Source organism: Gorilla gorilla, chromosome 15, assembly GCF_029281585.2.
Source record: "Gorilla gorilla gorilla isolate KB3781 chromosome 15, NHGRI_mGorGor1-v2.1_pri, whole genome shotgun sequence".
Lineage (NCBI taxonomy): Eukaryota > Metazoa > Chordata > Mammalia > Primates > Hominidae > Gorilla > Gorilla gorilla.
The window spans coordinates 77,875,362-77,888,223 of NC_073239.2; the positions used below are offsets into that span (position 1 = coordinate 77,875,362).

Sequence of the window (12,862 nt, forward strand, 5' to 3'; positions counted from 1 at the left end):
TTGCTAGGGGTCTATCAATTTTGTTGATCTTTTCAAAAAACCAGCTCCTGGATTCATTGATTTGTTGAAGGGTTTTTTGTGTGTCTATCTCCTTCAGTTCTGCTCTGACTTAGTTATTTCTTGCCTTCTGCTAGCTTTTGAATGTGTTTGCCCTTGCTTCTCTAGTTCTTTTAATTGTGATGTTAAGATGTGAATTTTAGATCTTTCCTGCTTTCTCTTGTGGGCATTTAGTGCTATAAAGTTCCCTCTACACACTGCTTTGAGTGTGTCCCAGAGATTCTGGTATGTTGTCTCTCTGTTCTCGTTGGTTTCAAAGAACATCTTAATTTCTGCCTTCATTTCGTTATGTACCCAGTAGTCATTCAGGAGCAGGTTGTTCAGTTTCCATGTAGTTGAGTGGTTTTCAGTGAGTTTCTTAGTCCTGAATTCTAGTTTGATTGCACTGTGGTCTGACAGACAGTTTGTTATAATTTCTGCTCTTTTACATTTGCTGAGGAGTGCTTTACTTCCAACTATGTTGTCAGTTTTGGAATAGGTGTGGTGTGGTGCTGAAAAGAATGTATATTCTGTTGATTTGGGTTGGAGAGTTCTGTAGATGTCTATTAGGTCTGCTTGGTGCAGAGCTGAGTTCAATTCCTGGAGAGCCTTGTTAACTTTCTGTCTCGTTGATCTGTCTAATGTTGGCAGTGGGGTGTTAAAGTCTCCCATTATTATTGTGTGGGAGTCTAAGTCTCTTTGTAGGTCTCTAAGTACTTGCTTTATGAATCTGGGTGCTCCTGTATTGGGTGCATATATATTTAGGATAGTTAGCTCTTCTTGTTGAATTGATCCCTTTACCATTATGTAATGGCCTTCTTTGTCTCTTTTGATCTTTGTTGGTTTAAAGTCTGTTTTATCAGAGACTAGGATTGCAACCCCTGCCTTTTTTTGTTTTCCATTTGTTTGGTAGATCTTCCTCCATCCCTTTATTTTGAGCTTATGTGTGTCTCTGCACGTGAGATGGGTTTCCTGAATACAGCACACTAATGGGTCTTGACTCTTTATCCAATTTGCCAGTCTGTGTCTTTAATTGGAGCATTTAGCCCATTTACATTTAAGGTTGATATTGTTATGTGTGAATTTGATCCTGTCATTATGATGTTAGCTGGTTATTTTGCTCATTAGTTGATGCAGTTTCTTCCTAGCCTCGATGGTCTTTACAATTTGGCATGTTTTTGCAGTGGCTCCGGAGACCCCTTTTTATCTGCCTAGGCATTTGGCTGTCTCAAAGGTTTATTTTTTGTTGTTGTTGTTTTGAGACGGATTTTCGCTCTGTCGCCCAGGCTAGAGTGCAGTGGCACGATCTTGGCTCACTGCAAGCTCCGCCTCCCAGGTTCTTGCCATTCTTCTGCCTCAGCCTCCCGAGTAGCTGGGACTACAGGTGCCTGTCACCACGCCCGGCTAATTTTTTGTATTTTTAGTAGAGAGGGGGTTTCACTGTGTTAGCCAGGATGGTCTCAATCTTCTGACCTCGTGATCTGCCCGCCTTGGTCCCCCAAAGTACTGGAATTACAGCCGTGAGCCACCACGCCTGGCCAGCTGTCTCAAAGCTTTCTTACTTATTTATCTCAATTCAATGGCTTAATAAACTTATGATGAGATATCTAAAAGGGTGGGTTTAAAATTCAGTTCTTCCTTATTCCTTCTCACAAATCTCTCAACATTACAGAATCAGAATGGTCAAAATTAGAATAGCCTGAGAAGCTCAATTTAAAAAAAAAATTAGAGTGAGATTTGAACTTTAGTCATATATAGTTTCTACTGAAATATTTGAAACTGTAGATAATGTTAACTGTATGACGTTCCCACCTAGTGTTAATATTTGAATTATTCTTTAAAAGTTTTTGGGAAATGCCTGTGTTAAGTATTGGTAATTTAATAATATTCCGTTTATTCTCATAGTATATGGAAGTTTTGTTATTTCTAGTTTTTATGGTTTTTAGTGATTATGTGGTATTTAAATAATAAACAGTGGTGAATTTAACAGATCAAAAATTCATTTAATTGTATTACTGTTTTGTTCCTCATCTGGAAATATTTCTCTGGCTAGTCCATTTTTCCCTTGATCTCTTAGTCCCTGTGATTCAGGAAATTGTATTAATGAATATATGGTCAATACTACTGACTAGGATGCTTTCAATAACATAGTTTAAAATGTAGTCACACTTATAGCTAGAATGATGAAACAAAACTTTGTTCTCCTTAAAGATTTACCTTGTTAAGAAATAGTTTCTGATGGCTCGGCACACTGGCTCACACCTGTAGTTTCAGCCTTTTGGGAGACCAAGACAGGAGGATTGCTTGAGGATAGGAATTCAAGACCAGCTTGGGCAACATTGCAAGAACCCATCTCTACAAAAATTTAAAGAACAAAACTTAGCCAGGTATGGTGGTATGCGCCTATAGTCCTAGCTACTCAGGAGGGAGAGGAGGGAGGATCACTTGAGCCCAGGAGTTCAAGGCTGGGGCTAAGATTGTGCCACTGTACTCCAGTGTGAGCAATAGAGTTAGATCTTGTTTCTTAAAAAAAAAAAAGTCAATGGCCGGGAGCAGTGGCTCACGCCTGTAATCCCAGCACTTTGGGAGGCTGAGGCGGGCAGATCATGAGGTCAGGAGATGGAGACCATCGTGGCTAACATGGTGAAACCCCGTCTCTACTAAAAATACAAAAAATCAGCCGGGCGTAATGGCGGGCGCCTGTAATCGCAGCTACTCGGGAGGCTGAGGCAGGAGAATGGCATGAACCTGGGAGGTGGAGCTTGCAGTGAGCCGAGATCGCACCACTGTACTCCAGCCTGGGCGACAGAGCGAGACTCCATCTCAAAAAAAAAAAAAAAAAAAAAAGTCAATAAATGAAAGCTGCTTCTCTATTCAAAGTTAGGGATTGTTGGTTCATATATTCTTTTCCACACTCCACTAAAAAAATTTTAAGCTGATGAAAATACTTTTAGGGAAACATACTTTTAAATGGAATAGTTTTTTCTGATATAAATGATTACCATTAAGTTGTCTGTCTTAAAGAGTTCAGCCAAAAAGCACATCTATCTTCATTTAACCATTTGTTGCTGCTGCTGCTTATTCCAGTAGTGTTAGCACAGGAAAACTTGTCATTCTGGACTGCTTCCGTCTTGCCCTCAAGCAGTGCCCAGAAGGAAAACCCTAACTTGGGGATAGTAAGCTTTACTTACAGTGCCAAAAATCCTATCACCATTTGCTGTCACAAGAAAGGGGCCCTTACTGTTATTTCTCTCTTAATTTTTTTTTTTTTGTAAATTTGTACTCTTTTAGTCTTATTTAAAATAGTGATATTCATATAGTAATCTCGCAGTACTGACATTTGTTTTTTCCACTATCAGTGCCTAAGACAATCTTTGACAGTTATTAAAACAGTAAGGTTTTCTTTGACTTTGTTTAAGAGCCTCTGATTTAGCGCCCTTCTTTTGCAGTGATATTTATATTAAATCGAAAATTTGTAAAAATCAGCCCATTTTTATGAATAAAAAAATAGTAGATACAAGTTTGCAATATAAGAAATGACCACTACAATGCATTTTAGGAATTAAATTTAAAGCTTCTTTAACATACGTTAAAGTAAGCAAGAAATAAGCCTCTGGTAAAGCTACTGAAATTTTGGGATTATTCATTACTACTGCAAAATCAGGTTTAACCTCACTGTCACAGTGCTTTTGTCAGTAGAGCTAAATCATAATTCACTTTATTTATAGATGTATTTTTAATGGGCTGAAATCTCTTAGTTATCTTGTCATTTGACTTTCCACAAGTTTGTATTAATTGAATTAGAACCACGTGTAGTGTGTTTGTGTGCGCTTTTTTTTTTTTTTTTTTTGAGACGGAGTCTTGCTCTTGTCACCCAGGCTGTAGTGCAGTGGCGCAATCTTGGCTCACTGCAACCTGCGCCTCCCAGAGAACCATGTGTATTTGTAAATCAACAATTGTGGTTCCTCTGATGCATACTGAATAAATTATTCAACTTTCAGATTTAACTTCTATAGATCTGAGTCACTTTCTAAATTGTTACTGGAAACAGTAATTGTAAATTAGCTGAGTAAATGTGCCTTTGCTAATATGAACACTCATAAAATTTCAGAGCACTTCACAGTTTCAAAGCATCGTTTCATTGATTCTTAACTACAATTCTAGGAGATAAGCAAGGCAAGTATAATTATTGCTGCATTCATTTTACAGGTGGGGAAATTGAAGCAAAGTCATTTGCCCCAGGCCATATGGCTTATAAACAGCAGAATTAGGGTCATCTTCTGGCTAATCTTTCAACTGTTTGTTTTTGTTTTTCATATCATCTCATTAGAGTCAATTATATGTTCAGGCAGTGGGCAGTGAGGGAGTGGGGAGAGGTGGAAGGATTTGTTTCTCTTTTTTTTTTAATTCCTAAACATTTCCACCAGAGACATAAAATTATCCAAAACAATTAAATGCATTATTTTGCCCTCCATGTTGCTGGTTGCTAGGGCACCCATGCCTAATTTAAAATATATACATCTTTTGAATGTAGCATTTTAAGTTTTCAAATTTATGCAAGGTATGGAGAGGAAGGGAGACTGTTAGCATGTTTTAAAACAAGGTTAACTCCATATGGAACCCTGCCTTCTCAAGCAATGAATTTTCCAGGATTAATTATAACCGAAGCAAGATTTAGTCATGGACTAAAAGTAGCTGCATTATCATAGAATTCTTAAGTGTTATTCGTATAAGTTTTGTATATAGGATGAACAAATTATAGGTTTCTAACTAGAACTGCAATGTCATTCCAGAAACTATGCAAGGGTATTAAAATGCTTATTTTACAGTTGTTCCTGGCATTTCTATAATTAACTAATGATTTAGTACATCTGGTGATTTGGACCAGGAATGTGAGCAAATCAGAATATATTAACTACTAGAGGAGGTAGAATGTTTCCTATTTTGTAGTGTTAAGAAAGTAGACAGTTAACTGACTCTTACCCTGAAGAAAATGACAAAGGGTCAGCCAGGTGCCCTTCCTTATCAGAGACCGTAAGTTTCTATAGTCCTTTTGTAGGGAAGTGATAGTATTTGGAAATGGGGCCTTTGTGAGGCATTCAGGCTTATATGAATTCATGAGGGTGGAGCCTTCATGACTCTATTAATGCCTTATAAGAACAGCTACCAGAGAACAAACTTGCTGTCTCTCTGCCACGTGAGGACACAGATAGAAGGCCAGGAAGAGAGCCCTTGCCAGCAACCAAGTAAGCCAGGACTTCCTAGACTCCAGAATTATGAGAAATAGACTTCTATAGTTTAAGCCACTGAGTGTGTGGTATTTTGTTATAGCAGTTGAAGTAGACAAATAGACTATTACCATATAGCTTTAGAATCAAACATTTAATGTTAAATCCTACCCCCATAGTACTGGTCTCAGGAAAGGTATGTGGCCTGTTCAGGGTTGTTATAAATTATCAGGAACAATATACAAGAAGTGCCTAAATTATAAAATTTTATAAACTTATAAAACTTCAAATTGTCAAGATTTTGGTAAGCGAGGCACTTTAATTTCACTTTCTAGAACTCATAATTTTCTAGGAGAAATTATCTCTGGTTTTAATTTTTATTCCATTTTATTGTCTGAATTATTCATAGATGTACAAATAATGAGGAGAGGACTCAAAGAGTTTTCATGCAAACATAGCTCTTAAAAAGTGTTAACTCTTTGCTCCAAGGAAATAAATATTTAGAAAATTCTTACTGTAAATATGATTATAGCAGTTTCCCAAAGCTAATAAAATATTTCATCAGCTAATGAAAAATTCAGTCAGTGCAATTAAGCAGCTAATGTGAAGACCTGAATCAGAGTTTCAAAGCTACTAAGAACCACTTACCATCATCATGTAGGCTCAAGTGCTTTTCACTCAAAGCTTAGTAGTATACTTTCTTGTTCAAGGCATACTTCAGGGGTTAAGAATATTTCCAAACCTATAGCTTCCTATTGTGTCCCAAAATGTTTTTTTGAGACACAGGCAGCACTTTCAGTTTTTTTCTAAATCCATCTTTTGAGTCTATAATGTGTCATGATAATCTTTTTATTATGTAAGAGGGGAGTCAGGTAATTTTATCTCTATCCAGAGCCCTTTGCCAGAAAAAAAAAAAAAAATAGAGCATCTTTATATAAAGGAATTCTAACTATGTATTTTCTTTGTTTTTCTTTGGAATAAATTTGAATACCAAATAGATTCCTTATAGGAATCACTTTACAATATGGGCCCAGTCTCAAAGTTGAATAAATCTTTGGTCATTTTTCTCTGTTACTTGAGAGAAGGGCTTAGGCCACTGGGGGCACTTTCTAAAATTCCTTTATAATCACATCTTTTCTTCCTTATGAACACATTAGTATTTTTACTGTTTTAATTATATTAAATACATTAGTATTTTAGTGTTTTCGTTATATTGTGACAATATATAACATTTGAATACAAATAATTAGAAATTTTAAAACATGTATGAATTATTGTTAAATTAGTTCTGCCGAGAGAAGCTGGAGAAGATCCCATAAGCAACAGATTGGTGCCATTCAGGTATCATTTTGCACACAGATACGGTGGCTTCTTCTCTCACATCCCACAGTGGCTTTCCCACATCATCAGTTTCCCAAATCTCCCACTCCACCTTCCCCTTTGTATACTCAGCAACTAACTTTTCAACATGCTACACAGAGAAAACGTATGTATGAATACATTCTCTCCAAAGCCACACTCTAACTATAAACTCATCCATACTTGTACACATTGCTAACTCCTTCTGTCCATTCTTATTGGCAGAAAGGCCTGTCCTGCTTTTGAGGCCAGTCCCACCACCTGTGTTCCATGGCCTACTTTTGGTTCAGCTCAGGGATATTAGACCATCAAATTGGTCTCCCTCCCTCTTTCAGATTGAGATCATCTTCTCTGTGTTGAAATGTTTCCTTTACCACATGAACATATTCAAATTTCCATCTTAAAACCACATAGTCACTTCATCAACCCTGAATCTTCCTCTGACTACTGCCCTTTCTTCCATATTCAATGAAAAACCATTGAAAAAAGTCTTATGCTTGCTCTCTCTACTTCCTTATTTATGATTCATCCACCAAACCTAGTGGAATTTGGCTTTTACTTAGAATCTGATTTTGCTGATTCACAATCGACTTGCTAATTACAAAATTTGGTGGGTAACTTGCGGTCCTTTTCTTATTTTACCCTTCTATCGAACCATTCTCTTATTCTTCAAACTGTATCTTTCATTTGCTTTATGACACTACTTCCTTTTTGTTTTTGTTTTTTTTTTTTCTTCCTCTGATTTCTTCTGAATCCTTTTGGCCAGTTCTTCTTCCTCTGCTAAAGTTATTGTGTGAAGTCATTCCTTGACCTTTTGTTCTCATTCACTATCACTAATTGAGTACCTGTGCGTATGGTAGGCTCTTTTTTAGGCACTTCTTGTATATCGTTCCTGATGATTTATAACAACCCTGAACAGGCCACATACCTTTCCTGAGACCAGTACTATGGGGGTAGGATTTAACATCAAATGTTTGATTCTAAAGCCAAATGGTAATAGTCTATTTGTCTACTTCATCTGCTATAACGAAATACCACACACTCAGTGGCTTAAACAATAGAAGTCTATTTCTCATAATTCTGGAGGCTGGGAAGTCCTGGCTGATTTGATTGCTGGCGAGGGCTCTCTTCCTGGCCTTCTATCTGTGTCCTCATGTGGCAGAGAGACAGCAAGTTTGTTCTCTGGTAGCTGTTCTTGTAAGGGCATTAATATAGTCATGAAGGCTCCACCCTCGTGAATTCACGTAAACCTTAATGCCTCACAAAGACCCCATTTCCAAATACTATCACATTGAGAGTAGGGGCTTCAACAGAAGAATTTTAAGGATAGAGGTAACACAATTCAGTACATAGTAAATCGTTTTCAGACTTTTTAAAGGAACACAGCTGTTTTTTTAAAAACAATATCTTCCTAGGACCCCAACATATAAAATAGTCAAAAGCAGAACTACTCCGTTACAGTGGGAATGACAGGTCCAGAGTCCTGATAATTTGGACCTCCCTCCCAATTCTAACCCCATAGTGCTCCAAAGGTATTTGCTCAGAACCCAAGGGCTCTGAGAAAACAGTTTAAAAGGTACAATAATTTATGTTAAATTGGCCAGGCTCACACCTGTAATCCCAGCACTTTGGGAGGCCGAGGCGGGTGGATCTTCTGAGGTCAGGAGTTCGAGACAAGCCTGGCCAACATGGTGAAACCCCTTCTCTACTAAAAACACAAAAATTAGCCAGGCATAGTGATGCGTGCCTATAATCCTGGCTACTCTGGAGACTGAGGCAGGAGAATCACTTGAACCCGGGAGGCAGAGGTTGCAGTAAGCCCAGGTTGTGCCACTGCACTCCAGCCTTGGCAACAAAGCGAGACTCTATCTGAAAAATAAAAATTATGTAAAATTGCAAGCCTAGATTTATTTTTTAGTTAATTTGAAAATCAGATTTCCAAATGGATCCTGGACACTTCTGTCATTCTACCTGTGTCTGACCAGTACTTCACTCAGTTCTTTATGCTCCAAATGGAACTTACCTTCATTGTTAACTTCTAGCTATTGTTTTAGTGAAACTTCCTACCTCAGCAAATCTTCCAGGCTCCAGACCTGCGATGACAGGTGGAAAGATTTCTTCTTGCTGCTATGTCATATAATTGGACAGTTAAGGCCTGTAGAGCTGTAGCCCCATAGAGGCCCTCATAATCTTTTCTCTTTGCTTCCTTTTTTACCCTCTCTTTCTCCAATCTATCTTTTCTACAAAGGTAAATTTCTAAAATTCAAGCCCAATCGCATTATTCACCTGCTGACATTTTTCGTGAGCCCCCATTGTCTGTTTTAAAAGATACTGAAGGGGCTGAGCATGGTGACTCACGCCTGTAATCTCAGCGCTTACCAAGGCCAAGGCAGGAGAATTTCTTGAGGCCAGGAGTTCGAGAACACCCTGGGCAACTAAGTGAGACCCTGTCTCTACAAAAAATTTAAAAATTAGCTGGGCATGGTGGTGCATGCCTGTAGTCCCAGCTCCTCAGGAGACTGAGATGGGACAATCACTTGAGCCCAAGGAGTTCAAGGCTATGATTGTGGCACTGCACACCAGCCTGAGTGACAGAGCAAGACCCTGTCTCTAAACAAACAAACAAAGATATTCGAGGCATACAGAACCCTCAGGATTTGACACTGAGAATACATCATATTCTCTCAGGCCTCAAGTCATTGTAGAGTTTTTTCATTTCTAGAAAACCCTCTTTGCTTCTTTACCTACCTGGCAAATTATCATTTTCCTTTCATGTATCAACTTACTCATTATGTTTTCTGTACTTGCCTGACTTCTCCAGGTGACCAGTTCTCTTATCATTAAAAATGGTTTATTTTTATGTTTTTCTTCCTATTAGACTTATATCTCCTAGAAAACAGGGACTATTTGTCTTCTCATCTAGCACCTAACATAGTAGTTGGTACATAGTAAGTGTTCAAGATATGTTAATTGAATAGTTGAATTCTTTTCAAGAAAATTAATTTTTTAGCATATCTAGGTATCAGCCATTTTATCTGTTAAAGAAACAGCAAGATAAGATGATTTCAAAATTTCCTTCCAGTTTTAGGATTCTGTGTTACTTCTCTTACTATAATCTCCTTACTCATGATTCTTCTCACTTATTTTACAAAGCATTTAAAATTTATTTTTAATAATCACATGTAGAATTAATTTTAAGTATATCTTTAAAGAAGGATGGACTTTTATCCTCTTGATATTTATTTTATTTTTTTTTAATTATTTTTAGTTCCATAAAAAATTAGTTTTGGCCAATGAGTCCAATTAGGAACAAAATATATCAAGAATAAACTTTGGATTTTTTCCTCTTCTTTACTTCCTATTGACTAATTGTAGCGTGTTCTCTCCAAAGCGTGTTCTTGGCGTAGGAAAACTGTGTGGCCTGTTTTGAACCTAAGGATGACAGGTGGAAATAATTTTTCTCTCAAAAGTAGAATTCAAGAAAACAGGAGGGCTTTTTTCTTTCTTTTAACCTTTTAAAGTGATGAAATAAGAAGTCTACATTTTTAACGATAAAGCATTTTTGTAATGTACTGAAGCAGGTTCTGTAAAATTTAACTTTTAAAACTTATGATTTTAGAAAAAAAGTCATATGTAACTCATTAGAATGTATTTTTATTTAAAATATTATACCAGCATGTGCATAGTTACAAGGCATTGCCAAAAAATGTAGTCTGGAAGCAAAACAGAATACTGAAAATAATGCTACAATTTTTAAAATAAGAGGAAAATATTTTCTTTACACATGAAATTTTTGGTCCAAATGATATTTAACCAACTAACTGGCTAATCTATTAAAGCATTCTATTTCAGAAAAGCTTCATTTTTGGTACCGTTGATTGCATTAGCATATTACTTCTGATAGTGGGCATAGATTATTTTTTTTTCTAAAGTGATGTTTTTTCCAAAGTGATATTGTGGTTTTACTCTTGGAAGAAAGTACAAGTTTTCTGTGGGCCTAAGTATTAAAAATGTTTTTTAAAAACTTGAAATTGTTATACATTAAACTAGAACTCTTGGAACTTTTTCTGATTTTGCTGCTATAGTCACTAGTCCTTTGACTTAGATATTTTATGAACCAATTTTTACTGGCTGGAAAATAGAATTTTCCATCATTAAGAGAAAACATCAGTTATTTTTTCCAGTTGACTTTGTCTTTGCTTGTTATTGTTTGCTTTAGAGATTTATCTAAGTTGTTGACATGATTCAGATTCTAGTGTATGAAATAAAGCTTTTGAGGAGAAGTTGCTTTGAATGGAAAAATAAATACCTTAAAAAATATCTAGCTTTGAGTGTGTCTAGTCCTGTTTGAATTTTTTGTTTTTCCTTGCACTCATAGTTGTATTCTATTGTAGTATATATATTTGAGTATAAAATTGGTTAACACACTAAGAGTTCAGTTTATGAGATGGGATAAATTTAAATCTCAAAGCAATTTTCAAATATACTCATTAAGAAAATACAAGTATTTATATTTTAAATAAAGTCATTTTCCACTATATACCCTATCACCCTTTTATTATTATAGACATTTTCTAATTTCCAGGAAAACCTTGTCCACCCCAGTGACTGATACATACTCAAGCTTGTTCAACCCATGGCCTGCAGGCCACACGCAGCCCAGGACAGCTTTGAATGCAGCCCAACACAAATTCGTAAACTTTCTTAAAACATTATGACTTTTTGTTTTGTTTTATTTTTAGCTTATTAGCTATCGTTAGTGTTAGTGTATTTTATGTGTGGCCCAAGACAATTTTTCTTCCAATGTGGCCCAGGGAAGCCAAAAGATTGGACACCCCTGATGTATAGCTTACCCTTCATTCAACCCCCTTTCGTCTTTCGACGAAGCTTCATAATTTGTGGTGATAATTGTTTTCATATCCTATTTTTATTTGCCAGCTATTATCATGGCTGCACTTTAGAGCTATATCTTAACTAATCAGAACCTAATTTAGTTTTAAAAATTCTGTATTTTCTGATTAGAAGTTAGGATGATTTTTTAAAATGATGGCAAATAAATATTTATGTTGCTATCAAGAAACTTATCTAGTGGGGAATGTATAACATTTTTAAGTAGCCATGGTACGTAGAAGAGAGGTAGCAATAAAGTGCTTTGCGAATTCAGAGGAGGAAAGAAGTAATTCTATCTGGACAGTCCAGAAGAGGTGTAATCTAAAACAGTTGTTAAATATTTCAAACATAGAGAAGCACAGAGAGTAATATAATAACATAATAATTGTGCTACCCAGAATTAAGAAATATCATTTGCAAACATCAAAAAATTCTAAACTTAATATCTTGCCTCCTTCTGAACAAAACAAAGACCTTAGAATGCTTAAACTCAGGCTTCCCCTCCTTTTTTTTTTTGCTGTTTTTGTTGCTACTTTGTTTTATTGTTATTGTTGTTTTTGGCTCATCTTTGCTCCTTACATTCTGCTTTTCCCATTGGAGTTTAATTTGCTTCTTGCTGAAACATTTCCTTTAGTGGTTCTTTTTCACATTTTCCTTTTTTTGTGGGGGAAGGGCTCTACTGTATTTTGTGTTTTCCTCACATATGTCTTTCAGTTTACTATTTTGTGTCCTTCTGTGGATAATCTAATGCTTAACCTGTCCATTGAAACTTTTATTCCAAGATTCCTGTTTGATTCTTTCAAAAAAGAAAATGCCTATTCTTTTCATATTGTCCTTTCCTTGCCGTATGGCAGCTATTCCTTTCGTGGTTTCTTTTGACATTAAATATACTTCTTTTAGAATTTCTTTCAGTTTATTATCTATGATTGTGGATGTGTCAGTCCTGCCATTGGTCATGTCTTCTGACTCTTTTATAAGTGAGGTTCAAATTTTTTTTTTCCATTTTACTGTGAATTTTTTTTTAGTGGGAGTTGTTTTCCTGCGGGTCTTGGATCATGAAGGCATACTGTTATAGAGATTCATATTTGCTTCTGACAAATTCCTGTTGGCTTCACTGAGTCTGAACCAGTTGTTATTCTTAATTTTTTGAGGGTGGAGCAGGCTTGGGTAGTCTCATTCCTTATGTGTGATTCCTTTTCCACCCATGCCCCAGATGGGTTGCAAGCTTTCTTGTGACTATACCCAAGCTAGTAAGCAAAATTTTCCTAGGAGCTGTTTCATAGACAGAACAGTATTTTGTAGATCTAGGTTACATGCAGGGCCGCAAGCCCAGTTTCAGCTTCCTACCT

At 36.4% G+C, this 12,862-nt stretch overlaps 1 protein-coding gene across 3 annotated transcripts in view; it reads left to right on the forward strand.

Moving 5' to 3' along the window:
- Positions 1-12,862, forward strand: part of MNAT1 (MNAT1 component of CDK activating kinase) — a 236,277-nt gene that overhangs the window by 205,655 nt on the left and 17,760 nt on the right. The gene's annotated exons all lie outside the window — the stretch shown is intronic.